The 12776-nt window shown below is 40.5% G+C and overlaps 1 protein-coding gene across 7 annotated transcripts in view; it reads left to right on the top strand.

Moving 5' to 3' along the window:
• Positions 1-2576: 2576 nt before the first annotated feature.
• The window catches only part of r3hdm2.L (R3H domain containing 2 L homeolog), an 83009-nt gene continuing 72809 nt past the window's right edge, over positions 2577-12776 (top strand). For 3 of the 7 annotated variants that reach the window (XM_041581094.1, XM_041581090.1, XM_041581091.1), the window contains exon 1: positions 2577-3032. The gene's annotated coding sequence lies outside the window, so the exon portion shown is untranslated. 7 annotated transcript variants of the gene reach the window in all.

Below are 12776 nucleotides of genomic sequence, written 5' to 3'. Positions count from 1 at the left end.
ATACAGTTTTTTAATGTGTTTTTAATATCAGTACAATAGTATTATCACTGCATTATGTATGGTAGTTTAGTGTGCAGTAGATACCACATCTAAAAGGTTTGAATCTTAAATGGACAATAAATTATTCAATAGTATAGGAAACGCCCCAAGTAAAAAGTGTTATGGTCTGACACCCCTCTCAAGAAAATTGGTACAGTCCTACACCCCTCAAGAAAATTGGTATGATCTGACACCCCATCAAGAAAAGTGGTACAGCACGACACCCCCTCAAGAAAAGTGGTATCGTCCAACACCCCCCCCCCCAGAAAAAATTGGTACAGTCCAACACTCCCTATAGAAAAGTGGTACAGACATTTTTCTTGGGGGTGTCATAACATACCACTTTTATTGAGGATTTGTCGGACTGTACCACTTTTCTTGAGGGTGGGGTGTCAGACCATACCACTTCTCTTGAGGGGATGTTGGATCGTACCACTTTTCTTAATGGGGGTGTTGGAGAATAAGGGTGTGTTGGAAAAAACATTGGTGGCCAGGCCCCCCTACAAGTGAAAAAAAATCATTGGTCGCGAGCCACCCCCCTACAAGTTAAACAAAAATCATTGGTGGTCAGGCCCCTCCCCCACAAGTTAAAACATTGGTAGCCAGGGCCCCCTACAAGTTAAAAAAGAAACATTGGTGCCCCCCCCCAGAAGTAAAAAAAAACATTGGTGGCCAGGGTTCACCCATACTTTACTCACTTCATTAAAGGAATTGTTCAGTGTAAAAATAAAAACTTGGTAAATAGATAGCCTGTGCAAAATAAAAGATGTTTCTAATATAGTTAGTTAGCCAAAAATTTAACGTATAAAGACTGGAGTGATTTGATGTATAACAAGTCAGTGAGAACACTACGTCCTGCTTTTCAGCTCTCTTGGTTTACACAGACTGGTTACCCTGGCTACCAGACAGTAACCAATCAGAGACTTGAGGGGAGGCCACATGGGTCATTTCTGTTGCTTTTGAATCTGAGCTGAATGCTGAGGATCAATTACAAACTCACTGAACAGAAATGTACCATGTGGCCCCCCTTCAAGTCGCTGACTAACTCAGAGTTATAGAGCTGAAAAGCAGGAAGTTGGATTCTGGCTGTTTTATTAGACATCTGTTCACTCCAGCCTTTATACATTACATTTTTGGCTAACTTACTATATTAGAAACATTTTTTTATTTTGCACAGCCTATCTATTTACACAGTTTTTATTTTTACATTGAACTGTTCCTTTAACAGCCCCCAGTGCTGTCAGGGGAATGCAGACTTCAGAAGAGTGGGCGAGGGCTTAGATGCCTCTTTCTGTACTGCCGATTGGTCACTGAAGTCTAAGTCCTGGTACAGCTGCACAGGGATTGGATGGGTCAAGTTTGAACTTCCTCTCCAGTCTATCCAATCCACATGCAGCTTTCCCAGGACTTAGACTTCAGTGACCAATCGACAGTAAAGAAAAGTTTATAGCATGAAAACCATGCTGGCGTGTGAGCTCTCGCCCTCCCTTCCAAAGTCTACAGCTCTCTGACAGCAGAGGGGCCTGACTGAACAAGTGCAGCACAGCAGCCCCCCACCTAAGCAACAAAAACTCACAAACAAGAGGGACGTTCCTGGGCCCCCTAACAATGCCCCTAAACTGTGCCTTTGTGCCCCTAGTCCCAGTCCTGATATAGATCCGGATATAGATATACACAGAGATCAAGTGATGAGGCGGGCTAGCAACCCACGCTCATAGAAATGTGGGACGAAACTAAAAATAATGGTCACATTACGACGCAATTAGCGTATTTTCTCCCTAATCATTTAGTTGTTCAGTAACAAGGTATGGCTTTTCACTACAATAAGTGCAGCAGGATATAGATGAGGGCATAACTATCTGTTTTCATGTGTCCCCAACCTTTTTTACCTGTGAGCCACATTTGAATGTAAAAAAAAAAAAGAGTTGGGGAGCAACACAAGCATGAAGATGTCCTTGGGGTGCCAAATAAGGGCCGTGATTGGCTATTTGGTAGCCCCTATGTGGACTGTCAGCCTACAGGAGGCTGCTATGAGGCCACTGAGAGCAACATCCAATGTGTTGTGGAACAACATGTTGCTCACGAGCTACTGGTTAGGGTGGGATCACTGTTAGGCTGAATGTCCCAGACTAGGCGCAACCATTTGTGATCCAGTGAGTGTTACGGTGAATCACTCTAATTGCATCGAGGGAAGACGCAGAAATACGTCATACAAGAAATCAAACGCAGGCACCGCCGCTGTAACATTTGTCACCGTTCTACGTACTAGTTCCCGCTAAAGACCGGGCAAACAAATTAAATCTATCTTTCAAATCTATCTTATTCGTTTTTGTTTTTTTTTCTTTTTATACCATTCAATACATTCAACCCATAAACACTTCGGCTTTTCTCGCACGCTTTAGCGCGAGACTAAAAGGGGCGGCTCTTCGCCATACGGCAGCTCCTATTGGCTAGTTGCTCTCCTGTGTTTACACGAGGCCTTGGCGACAAGTAACCAATAGAAAAGGGAGTCAGGCCGCGTACTTGTTTTTGCAGCGGCTGATGTCAGAACGTGAGCGCCGCCGTGTGCTGACGCTACACGTAGCCTGCCAGGAGGAGGAGGAGGGGTCTGGACATTTTTTTCCTTCCTTCATTTCCTTTTTTCCCCTTTTTCTTTTCTTTCTCTTTTTTTCTCCCCTTTTCTCCACTCGTTCACTTTTTCCCATTCTTTGTTTTGTCGGCTCTTCTATTTTGTAATGCCCCCTAGCCTCCCGCGCGTGTCTCCGGCGGGCTCCCCTCCTTCTCCTGTTTCACAGAGCCGGGGCTGACCGGGCTGGAGGGAAGGCTGAGGCATCCATATCATTACTGCAGCAGCAACTCGCCATAATACCGATTTATTCGTTCGCTTTCATTCGTCCCATCAACCACCCCCTTCCCCGAACCCCTTCCTCTGCTCCTGAGCGCTGAGAAACCCTTACAGACTGTGGGGAGAAGAGACGGCCGAAAAGAACAAGGTAAGGAGCCAGCTCTCTGCCAGCTACAATAACAACCACCTGTTGCTGAACTACAGCCTCCCCCATCCTCCCTCTGTTTTCTACTAGGGGATGATGGGAGTTGTAGCACTTCTGCTGTTCTACCATGAAAGGGGTAATTCCCCTTTAAGTTAACTTTTGGGATGTTTGTCTTATTCTTATCCACTTTACCACTGGACTAATTGTTGTATTTTTATGGTTTTTGCATTTCTCTTTTTTTGCCTCTTACCAGCATGCAAATTAAAATGCTAATTGGTTGTTGAGGGTCACTGACCCCTGCAGTCAAGACTCTGTTGCTCTGTGAGGCTGCAGTTTTAGTGTTACTTTTTATTATTTCCTGAAGATTCATACCACTACTTGCTGTGGGTACATTGGACGCTAACAACCAGCTGCATAATAGTGACGTGGGAGTTGACCCGAAACCCACAGTTACCTGTGGGGTGACCATTGGTTGGCTGGATTTGGGTTAAAATTTGGACAACTATTGCAGGTTAAGATTGAGTGCTGGTCAGATCAGGGAAGTACACTCCTTCACTGTGCCCGTATATAAATGACGCCCTACCAGTAATTCGTGAGCAACATGTTGCTCTCCAACCCCTTGGATGTTGCTCTCAGTGTACTCAAAGCAGGTGCTTATTTTTGAATTCCAGGCTTGGAGGCAAGTTCTAATTGCATAAAAACGAAGTATAGTGCCAAGTAGAGCCTCCTGTAGGCTGCCAATCCACATAGAGGCTACCAAACAGCCAATCACAGCCAGTGTCGGACTGGGACACCAGGGGCCCACCCAAAAACCTTACACCAGTGGCCCACCATAAAACCTTAGAACAGGGGCCCACTCCCAGTAATAATATTCTTCATATCCTCAATCAACCTCTATTCTCCTAGTCTGTTTTCTTTATACTATAATCAATGATTCCATCTATTAGCCTCTTTGTTCTCATAGAAATAAGGAATGGCCATGAAATAGGCCAAAAGTTTAGCAGCATGAGGGCCCACTGACACCTGGGCCCCCCGGGACTTTTCCTGGTATTCCGGTGGGCCAGTCCAACACTGCCCTTATTTAACACCCGAAGAGACTTGTTCATGCTTTTGTTGCTCCCCAACTCTTTCTATATTTGAATGTGGCTCATGGGTAAAAAAGGTTGGGGATCCCTGCCTTATATATTCCCTGTCTTGCAACCCGAGGTGCTCACAGAACGCGCAAGTGGTAAGATGTGGTTACAGGTCTGGGTGTAAGTACTACAATAGTAGAGTAAAGTTCTTTGTGGGTGGGGGTTGAGTTTTTCCTGACCCGCACATCACTACTGCAGAATGTCAACGTCAGTGGAAATACTAAACATAAAGCTAAATCATTTGAACTCCATAAAAACATCTCTTGCCATGAACCACCATTTCGTGACGGTCCGTGTGCTGCCTCAGAGCTCACTTGACCAGTAAAACTGTAGCCCCAACTTTAACAGGAAGAAGTGTGGAAGCAAAAGACAGAACTCTTTTAATTGGCTCATGTGACTTAACAAGTATAGTTTGTTTTTCATGTTTGTGTGCACAGCGAATCGTATGATCCCAGGGGGCTGCCCTTAGTTTTTAAAATGGCAATTTTATATTTAGTATTACCCAATGCCACATACTACAAGAAAAGTATATTCTTCTGAAAATGGTTTATTTACATGAAGCAGGGTTTTACATATGAGCTAGAGACCTACATTGTTTGGGGGGGGTATAGTTTTCCTTCAAAGAAAGATGCTGAGTGTTGAAATCCACACAGTGACAGATTTGTCATATTTCTGATGTATCTTTACAGGGAATCTTACCCACCATGTCAGCGGTCGCTCATCACCACACAGGGGTTTTTTTTCTCTGTATTTATTATGCTTTCCAAGTTTCTCTTTTAGTTTATTGACAGTATTGTCTTCCATTTAGTGTAACACTATATCTGCCTGTAACATGTTAGGAGGATGCTGTCATTTGTGGTGCAACTTAAGGTATGAAGATCAAAATTACAGAAAGATCCATAATCCAGAAGACCCCAGGTCCTCGATCATTCTGTATAACAGGTCCCATACCTATACTTGAAAGGCATGTCTGACCTCCAGAGGTCAGACATGCCTTTCAAGTTTAGTTATGGAGGTCGGACATGCCTTTCAAGTACAGGTATGGAACCTGTTATCCAGAATGTTCATGACCCGGAGTCTTCCAGATAATGGATTGTTCCGTAATTTGGATCTGCATACCTTAAGTCTACTAGAAAATCCATTAAACATTAAATAAACCTATTAGGCTGGTTTTGCTTTGAATAAGGACTAATTATATATTAGTTTGGATCAAGTATAAAGCACTGTTTTATTATTACAGAAAAAACAGGAATCATTTTTTTAAAATTTGGATTATTTGTATAAAATGTAATTCAGAGCTTTCTAAATAACGGGTTTCCGGATAAAGGATTCCATACCTGTATTATTATCCGTTAAATAGCTGACTTTTTATGAAGAGCTATGCAGAGAATATTCAGCAACATAAACATTTCCTATCCTAATGAAAAGTGCAGACAACTTTCACGACTATCTGCAACTTAGTGTCCAGTTATATATAAAAAATGTTGTCAAAAAATATAATTGACAGATCTTTCAAGTTCTGACCTTTTAAACTCCTGAAAACGCTGTCACATGGTTAAGAGCAGGAAGTGGAGGATCAACTCTTTCAAGGTTTAGTTGATGCCTCTGTATTGTATGTGTCCTGGAATGCGTGCTATCCAGTATATTAACTTCTTTCCCACTCTCAACATATAAAACTGCAGCAATGTGTAATACACCCTTAAATTGAATGCTACATCATATTAAGTCTTTAAGGCTTATTTCTAGTATAGTTGCTAATGGCAGCCAATCAGGACTTTGCTTTCATTTCCTTTTGTTCAACATTAATTGTTTATTTGTTGCTGTTGGCAACTGCTGTTATGCACCTATCTATGTTCATAAACCAAACAATATTCTGTCATGGGTTTATTTCATTTATAGTCCTGATCCTTCCTCTGAAGGTCTGTTTCCTGCTTTCGCTTTACTTTTGTCACTTTTTGTTTTCCTTTTTTAAAAAGTCAACAGAATATGTGCAATAAAGCCTAATGTTTAAACGCTTAAAGATTCCTCTGATTTTAATAAGTAGAAAACACAAAAATAGTAACATATTCAAGGGAGAAAGAAAAGCAACAAACAAAGAGGCCTAAAACACAAGAATGTGCACCATAGAAGAAAGGTAGATGGAAGAAAAAGGGTTTAGTAACATGGGAGGATGGTAGTGAGATTGAAAACAGGCACTAAACCATCATAGAGAGTTGCTTTAAGAGGAACTGTGTATGTGGGTGTGTGTGTGTGTGTGTGTGTGTGTGCATATATGTGTATATATACTGTAGATAGATATAGATAGAGATATATATACATACTGAGAAAAATTCTCGCACTCTCAGGTCTTAAATCATTAAGAGTTTTTTTTATTTCACAGAGGAAAAAACTACCGTTTGGGGCAGCAATTTGACCTTTTTCAAAGTGAATTAACAGACAAACAAAGACCTTTTTAAACACCCTAGTGGTGGGAAAAAACCAGAAGTGCCCACATCTAACAGGATAAATACTTTTTCTCTTCAGGTGCCAAGAAAGATGTCACAAAATAAATATATGTGACTAACCAGCAGTGTTCTGAAAGTACGTGAATAAATTCATAGATCTCATATATATATATATATATATATATATATAACACCTTATATTAAATGTCTGTGGAATCATGTAGCACCTGCATGTTTGAGTTTACGGTCAATATTGGCAATTAATACTAGCCGCCTTGACAACGCTCTTTAGCGAAACATACCTCGGCGTTCCCTGAAATCTTCTCTTGATTCAAATCTATTTCCTTTTACAAACTTAATTAATAAATCACCAATCTGGTTCTGATTTTAACGGAAGTGGGGCGAAGTGCTTTTGGGTCAAATCGTTTTTCTTTACAACCTCTCCATACTTCCTTCTATTCTAAGGGGCCGACGGTTTATGACTTTTTAGGGTTACTTAGCCTCTTCAAACATCTAGGGCAAGATAAATACTAAAGCTGGCCATAGATGTTGAGATTTTTAAAAGATCAGAGCCTGATCATGAGACCACGATTCTCTCAGAACGATCGTACGAATTTACCATCAACTAAAAAGACCAATTTGCCAGGAAAATAAAGGGGAGCTGCCTGCTTGGCCCTGCAAACATAGATAGATTGCACTGGGGCCGACAAAGATTTTTTGACCTGGCCGATCAATTTCCTGACAGATGTCTGCCGAAAAATCGTAAGATGTACGATCGTTCGAATCCCACTAACCGCACGATAATTTCGAAGGATTGGTCAGGCTTCCCTATCGGTCGTTCGTCAAGAAGAATCGTCGAGTCTATGGGGATCTTAAGGCCACAGCCCAGGTTACCCTGTCCTGCCTTATCTTTGTCCCAGGTTCTAGAAAAAATCAGGCAGCTAGCTTACGGGGCAACTCCACCATCTATTTTTCCAATTTCTAATAACTATTTTATGGATTGTGACTACAGATTTCTTTAACCCACTCTCAAGTTTGGTAATTTTTATACTACTTTTTATTTAGCCAATGAATTATCTAGGCTATACACTTTAACTTATTGCACTGCACTTTAAAGGGGACCCATCACCCAAAAAGAAAATTCCAAATCCTATTTTATCACATTAGTCAAGCAAAATTAACTTAAATTACACTATATAAATTACTTGAATCTTGTTTCCTTCAGTCTGGGGATTCATAATTATAGCAAGCAGGAAGCAGCCATTTTGTGGACAGTGTTATTAAGGCAAGTCTTGCATCATCTCAGAATCTTGTTTGTGCACCAGAATGGGGGACCTGATGTCCATTTCCTTGCCCTGGCTACACAATTAAACGGTTAAAGGACCAGTAACATCAAATTTTTTTTTACAAAAATTCATTAGTAAACATCAAAAAATAAACACCAACACAAATTAAACTTTTAAACTGTAAAGCCTTTATTAAAAAATAACTTACTGAAACTCCACTTCCGTTCTTCTTGAGAAAAGGTGAAAGGGCGACCATCCATCCTGCAGCAGTTGATTTCTCCTCCCTGGCTATCTCTCCCGGCCGCTCTGCTCTGCCGGCAAGATGGGGCAGCACTTCTAAGCGATACACAGACATGTATACTCCAGCCGACGTCACCATTGCCTGCCAGTTGCTCCACACCCTGACTTTTTTTTTTCTTTGCAGCTTCTTGCCTTGCTTCTCAACAAGTTGCGCACACCCGTGTCAGTAGATGCTGTGCGCAATGCTGTGTGCGCTCGCACCATGACTAGTGCGTGTTCTAAGTTCTGACTCTTGCCAATCATACCTGGCATCTTTGTGTTTCGTTAGGGGTGGGGGATATTTATTCAGAGGCAAATTTGCAGAAGGTACAGAGGTATAAATGTAGTGTTTGTACTGAAAGCGCAGTTTAAAAAAAAGTTCCCTCGGCACAACATAGCGCTCAATACAGTGCAGTTACTCTAATGCGCTTTCATTTTCTTCCCGCACCCCAAGCCCCCGCACTGCGCTGCCCCGCTGGAGCAGTGTAGGCAGCGTGGGGAGAAGAAGGCAAATCTGGCGAGCGATCCTCTTCCGACTTTTCACTTCAGCAGCCTCTGCGGACAGACGAGCAAATGTCAGGGCAGCAGCTCTCTCCTGGAGGCGGAGCCGGGCTTGTCGAGCAGCAAGGCAAGAAGCTGCAAGGTGCGGAGGAAAAAAAAAAAGTCAGGGTGAGACGGAGGAGCAATACTGTGTAGTGGTGTGGAGCAACTGGCAGGCAATGGCGACGTCGGCTGGAGTATACATGTCTGTGTATCGCTTAGAAGTGCTGCCCCATCTTGCCAGCAGAGCGGCGGGGGGAGATAGCCAGGGAGGAGAAATCAACTGCTGCAAAATGGATGGTCGCCCTTTCGCCTTTTCTCTAGAAGAACGGAAGTGGAGTTTCAGTAAGTTATTTTTTAATAAAGGCTTTACAATTTAAAAGTTTAATTTGTGTTGGTGTTTATTTTTTGATGTTTACTAATGAATTTTTGTAAAAAAATTTTTGATGTTACTGGTCCTTTAAGAGAACGGGGGAATGTGTGGAGAGCAGTGACATCTAGGAAGTGCTGAATGGAAAGTGAAAGTAATTGTCTGTCTGCCCCGCCTCTATGCCACTGGCATAGAGGAGGGGCAGACAATATTTGATTGACAGCTGAGATTTTTAAATGAGCTTACAACAGCTATGAATGCTTTAATAAAAAATAGAAATTGGATTTCATGTTTAATTTGAAAAGGACTTTTATTATACAGATTTTTGTGTCTCGATGACAGATCCACTTTAATTGATGATCAATTTTGAGCTCTGATATATCAATTTAAATATCTTAAACTCACCCTTTTTTTTTTTTTTTTTTGTACAAAATTATTTGATGAATTATACTTAGTTAATTTTTGGATGAATTTATGAAGTATTATTAATTTATAGATGAACTTAACTTCATAGAAATTGATTATTCTTATAAATTTTCTCACTTTGTTATTTAGGATAACTTAATTTAACAATAACTGCACTAGCACTTTATTTCAATTGCTCAGCACTTTATTTAATTTTTTATACAAGAACGGTTGAACACTTATTAGAATTCTCTGTCAAACTTGATAATTATATAACAGCAACTATTGGTGGGGTTTCTTTTTCTATCTAAATTTCCTATAAAAGTTTGTACAAAGTATGCATAAGCCGACGCATAGTTTATGCATAAGTTGTGTAATATCTATATCTATATAAATAGCACCATGGAAAGCCAGCACTCTCGAATAAAAAGTTCATATGCCTGGGTGCAGTATCAAAATTATTATCCACAGAAATCCAAAGGATCCGCACTCACAGGTCTTATGCGTAAAAAAAGATTTTACTGCAAAGCTTACAGCCTAACGTTTCGGCCTCCTCCGAGGCCTTTCTCAAAGTGACTTTGAGAAAGGCCTCGGAGGAGGCCGAAACGTTAGGCTGTAAGCTTTGCAATAAAATCTTTTTTTACGCATAAGACCTGTGAGTGCGGATTCTTTGGATTTCTATATCTATATAAATATATCTATATCTATAGAACCGAATCTGAATCCTAATTTGAATATGCAAATTAGGGACAGGGAGGGAAATCACGTGACTTTTTGTCACAAAACAAGGAAGTAAAAAAAAGTTTTCCCCTTCCCACCCTAATTTGCATACACAAATTAGGATTCAGTTTGGTATTTTGCCAAATCTTTAGCAACGGGTTCGTCCGAATCCAAAATAGTGCGTTAGGTGCATCCCTGCTTTTTAGATAACCTGCATTTTTCTTTCCCAGATTTAATATATTCCCTGAATTAGCAGCATTTTGATGTGGTCCCCTTGGTGTTCTGCTGTATTGATTTTTTTTTTTTTTTTGATTAGGCAAATTAATCACAGTCTCCCAGCATGTCTTGAGCCAATAAGGGGAGGGGTAGAGCAAAAGCACTGTACAGCTGTTTCTTTGTGTAACAGGTTTTTGTTACTGTGGGTAAACAATGTATCTGTATAATGTTTAATGCCAAACTTTCATACAGATGGTAATTTTGTGTTAAGAAAGGGATTTTTTAGGTTAATGCAGAAAGATCCTAATGCAAAAGATCCTGAATCTGACAAAACTGATCCCCACAATGCATTTATTGAGCAAAAAATGCTTCCTTTTTGATCTTACATTTTCCTTTGCGATAAGAAAACAATAACTTGTAATTGAAGTTAAAAGAGTATAAATCCCTCATAAAACTTCCATTTCTCTCTAAAGTAATCAAACTAAAATGTTATTACGGGCGTATAAGTACTTTAGTGAGAATTCCGCCCAACAATGCTATTCCTGTCTTCTTAAGAAGATTAATCAACCGTTTTTGTTTAAAGATTCTGTCTAGATTTTTTGGAGTAATTTTTATTTCTAAATTACACTGTATAAAATTTCAATCCTGAACTAGCAATTATATATGTTTGTGTGTGTGTATATAATTTTTTTATTTTTATTTAAGTAATATTGCTGTGTTGGCAGCCATCTCAGGTAATTTTGCCTGGTCATGTGCTTACAGAAAGAGCCAGTGCTGCACTATGGAACTGCTTTCTGACAGGCTGTTGTTTCTCCTAGTCAGTCTAAAGCTGGCCATAGATGTACAGATTTTCAACAGATCCAATCCACATCGTGAGACCAAGATCTTCTGAGAACCATCGTACGAACGTTCGAACTGTCCATCAACTAAAACGACCAATTTACCAGGAAAACAAAGGGGAGCTGCCTGCTTGGCCCTGCAAACATCCATAGATTGTACTGGGACCGACAAAGATTTTTTAACCTGGCCGATCAATTTCCTGGCAGATGTCGGACGAAAAATCGTAAGATGTTCGATCGTTTGAATCCCACTAACCGCACGATAATTTGACGAATCGGTCGGGCTGCGCTGAAATCGGTCGTTTCGCAAAGAAGAATCGTCGCGTCTATGGGGGCCTTAACTGAAGGAGTTGCAGTGGGTCATAGATTTTTACTATTGAGTGCTGTACTTATATCTACCAGGGAACTGTTATCTGGTTACCTTTCAATTGTTCTGCTGATGGACTGCTGGGGGGGAAGGGAGGGGTGATATCACTCAAACTTGCAGCGCAACAGTAAAGTGACTGAAGCTGACTGACTGAAAGAGCACCCATTACACGACTGGGGGCACAAGGGAAACTGAAAATATATCTAGCCCCATGTCAGATTTCAAAATTAGATAAAAAATCAGTTTGCTCTTTTGAAAAACAGATTTCAGTGCAGAAGTCTGCTGAGCAGCACTATTAACTGATGTGTCTTGGAAAAAAAAAAAGTGGTTTCCCATGAAAGTATCCCATTAAATATATGTAGCACTCTTTAAGTGTGCAATGTGCCCAATAAAGTTCTTACTAACCGTGAAGGTGAGTGAACATAGAGAAGTAGAACTTTCAGAGCAGGGCTGCAGCTCGCCCTGCATAGCATAAAAAAAGTGTTAAACAGAAATTGTCACTTTAAGAACATAATCCTGGTATTGATGGGCTTTATCTCCCAACATGCATTAACTCTTCATAATATTAAACAGAGTTGTGACAATTGGAGTACAGAAATATTTAGTGAATTCACAGTGTCTACATCCTCCTTTAACTAGCAGCGGATTAATACATATTAGAAAACCCCAAAGTACACTTGATTTACCTGCCTTAACTGATGGGTCAAGTGATTGGATTTCAAACGAAGTGAGAGGGTAGTATAGAGACTTTTACTTCTGAGTTGGAAGGTCCGCTGAAACTACCAATATTTCTAGATAGGATTGGGCAGTAAGGCTAACATTGCCTACCTGGCCGTATTGCTCTATGTATGCATATATTTACAGATCATTAATCTAAGGGACGTGTAAAACTTTCAACAATCCATCTTACAATTCTAGAGTTTTTGTTTTTTTGTTTAATCCAGTTTAGAGCGAAGGACTAAAAATCCTAGTGTACAAAGAAGGTTTCAGAAAGGTCCCCGGCTGATGTCTTTTGACTGCTCTGTTATAAAGAGAACTAGAATCTCTGTGATGAAGCAGAGAGGAAAAAGGATTGGCCGTACCAACAGGAAATTGGATGGGCCGCAAATGTTTCTTGAGGGAGCAGTATTTGTGACACCATAGCCGAG

The sequence above is a fragment of the Xenopus laevis genome, chromosome 2L (genome assembly GCF_017654675.1).
Source record: "Xenopus laevis strain J_2021 chromosome 2L, Xenopus_laevis_v10.1, whole genome shotgun sequence".
NCBI classification, from domain to species: Eukaryota; Metazoa; Chordata; class Amphibia; order Anura; family Pipidae; genus Xenopus; species Xenopus laevis.
Note: the sequence above shows the minus strand (reverse complement) of the source record. Positions and strands in the feature narration are given on the sequence as shown.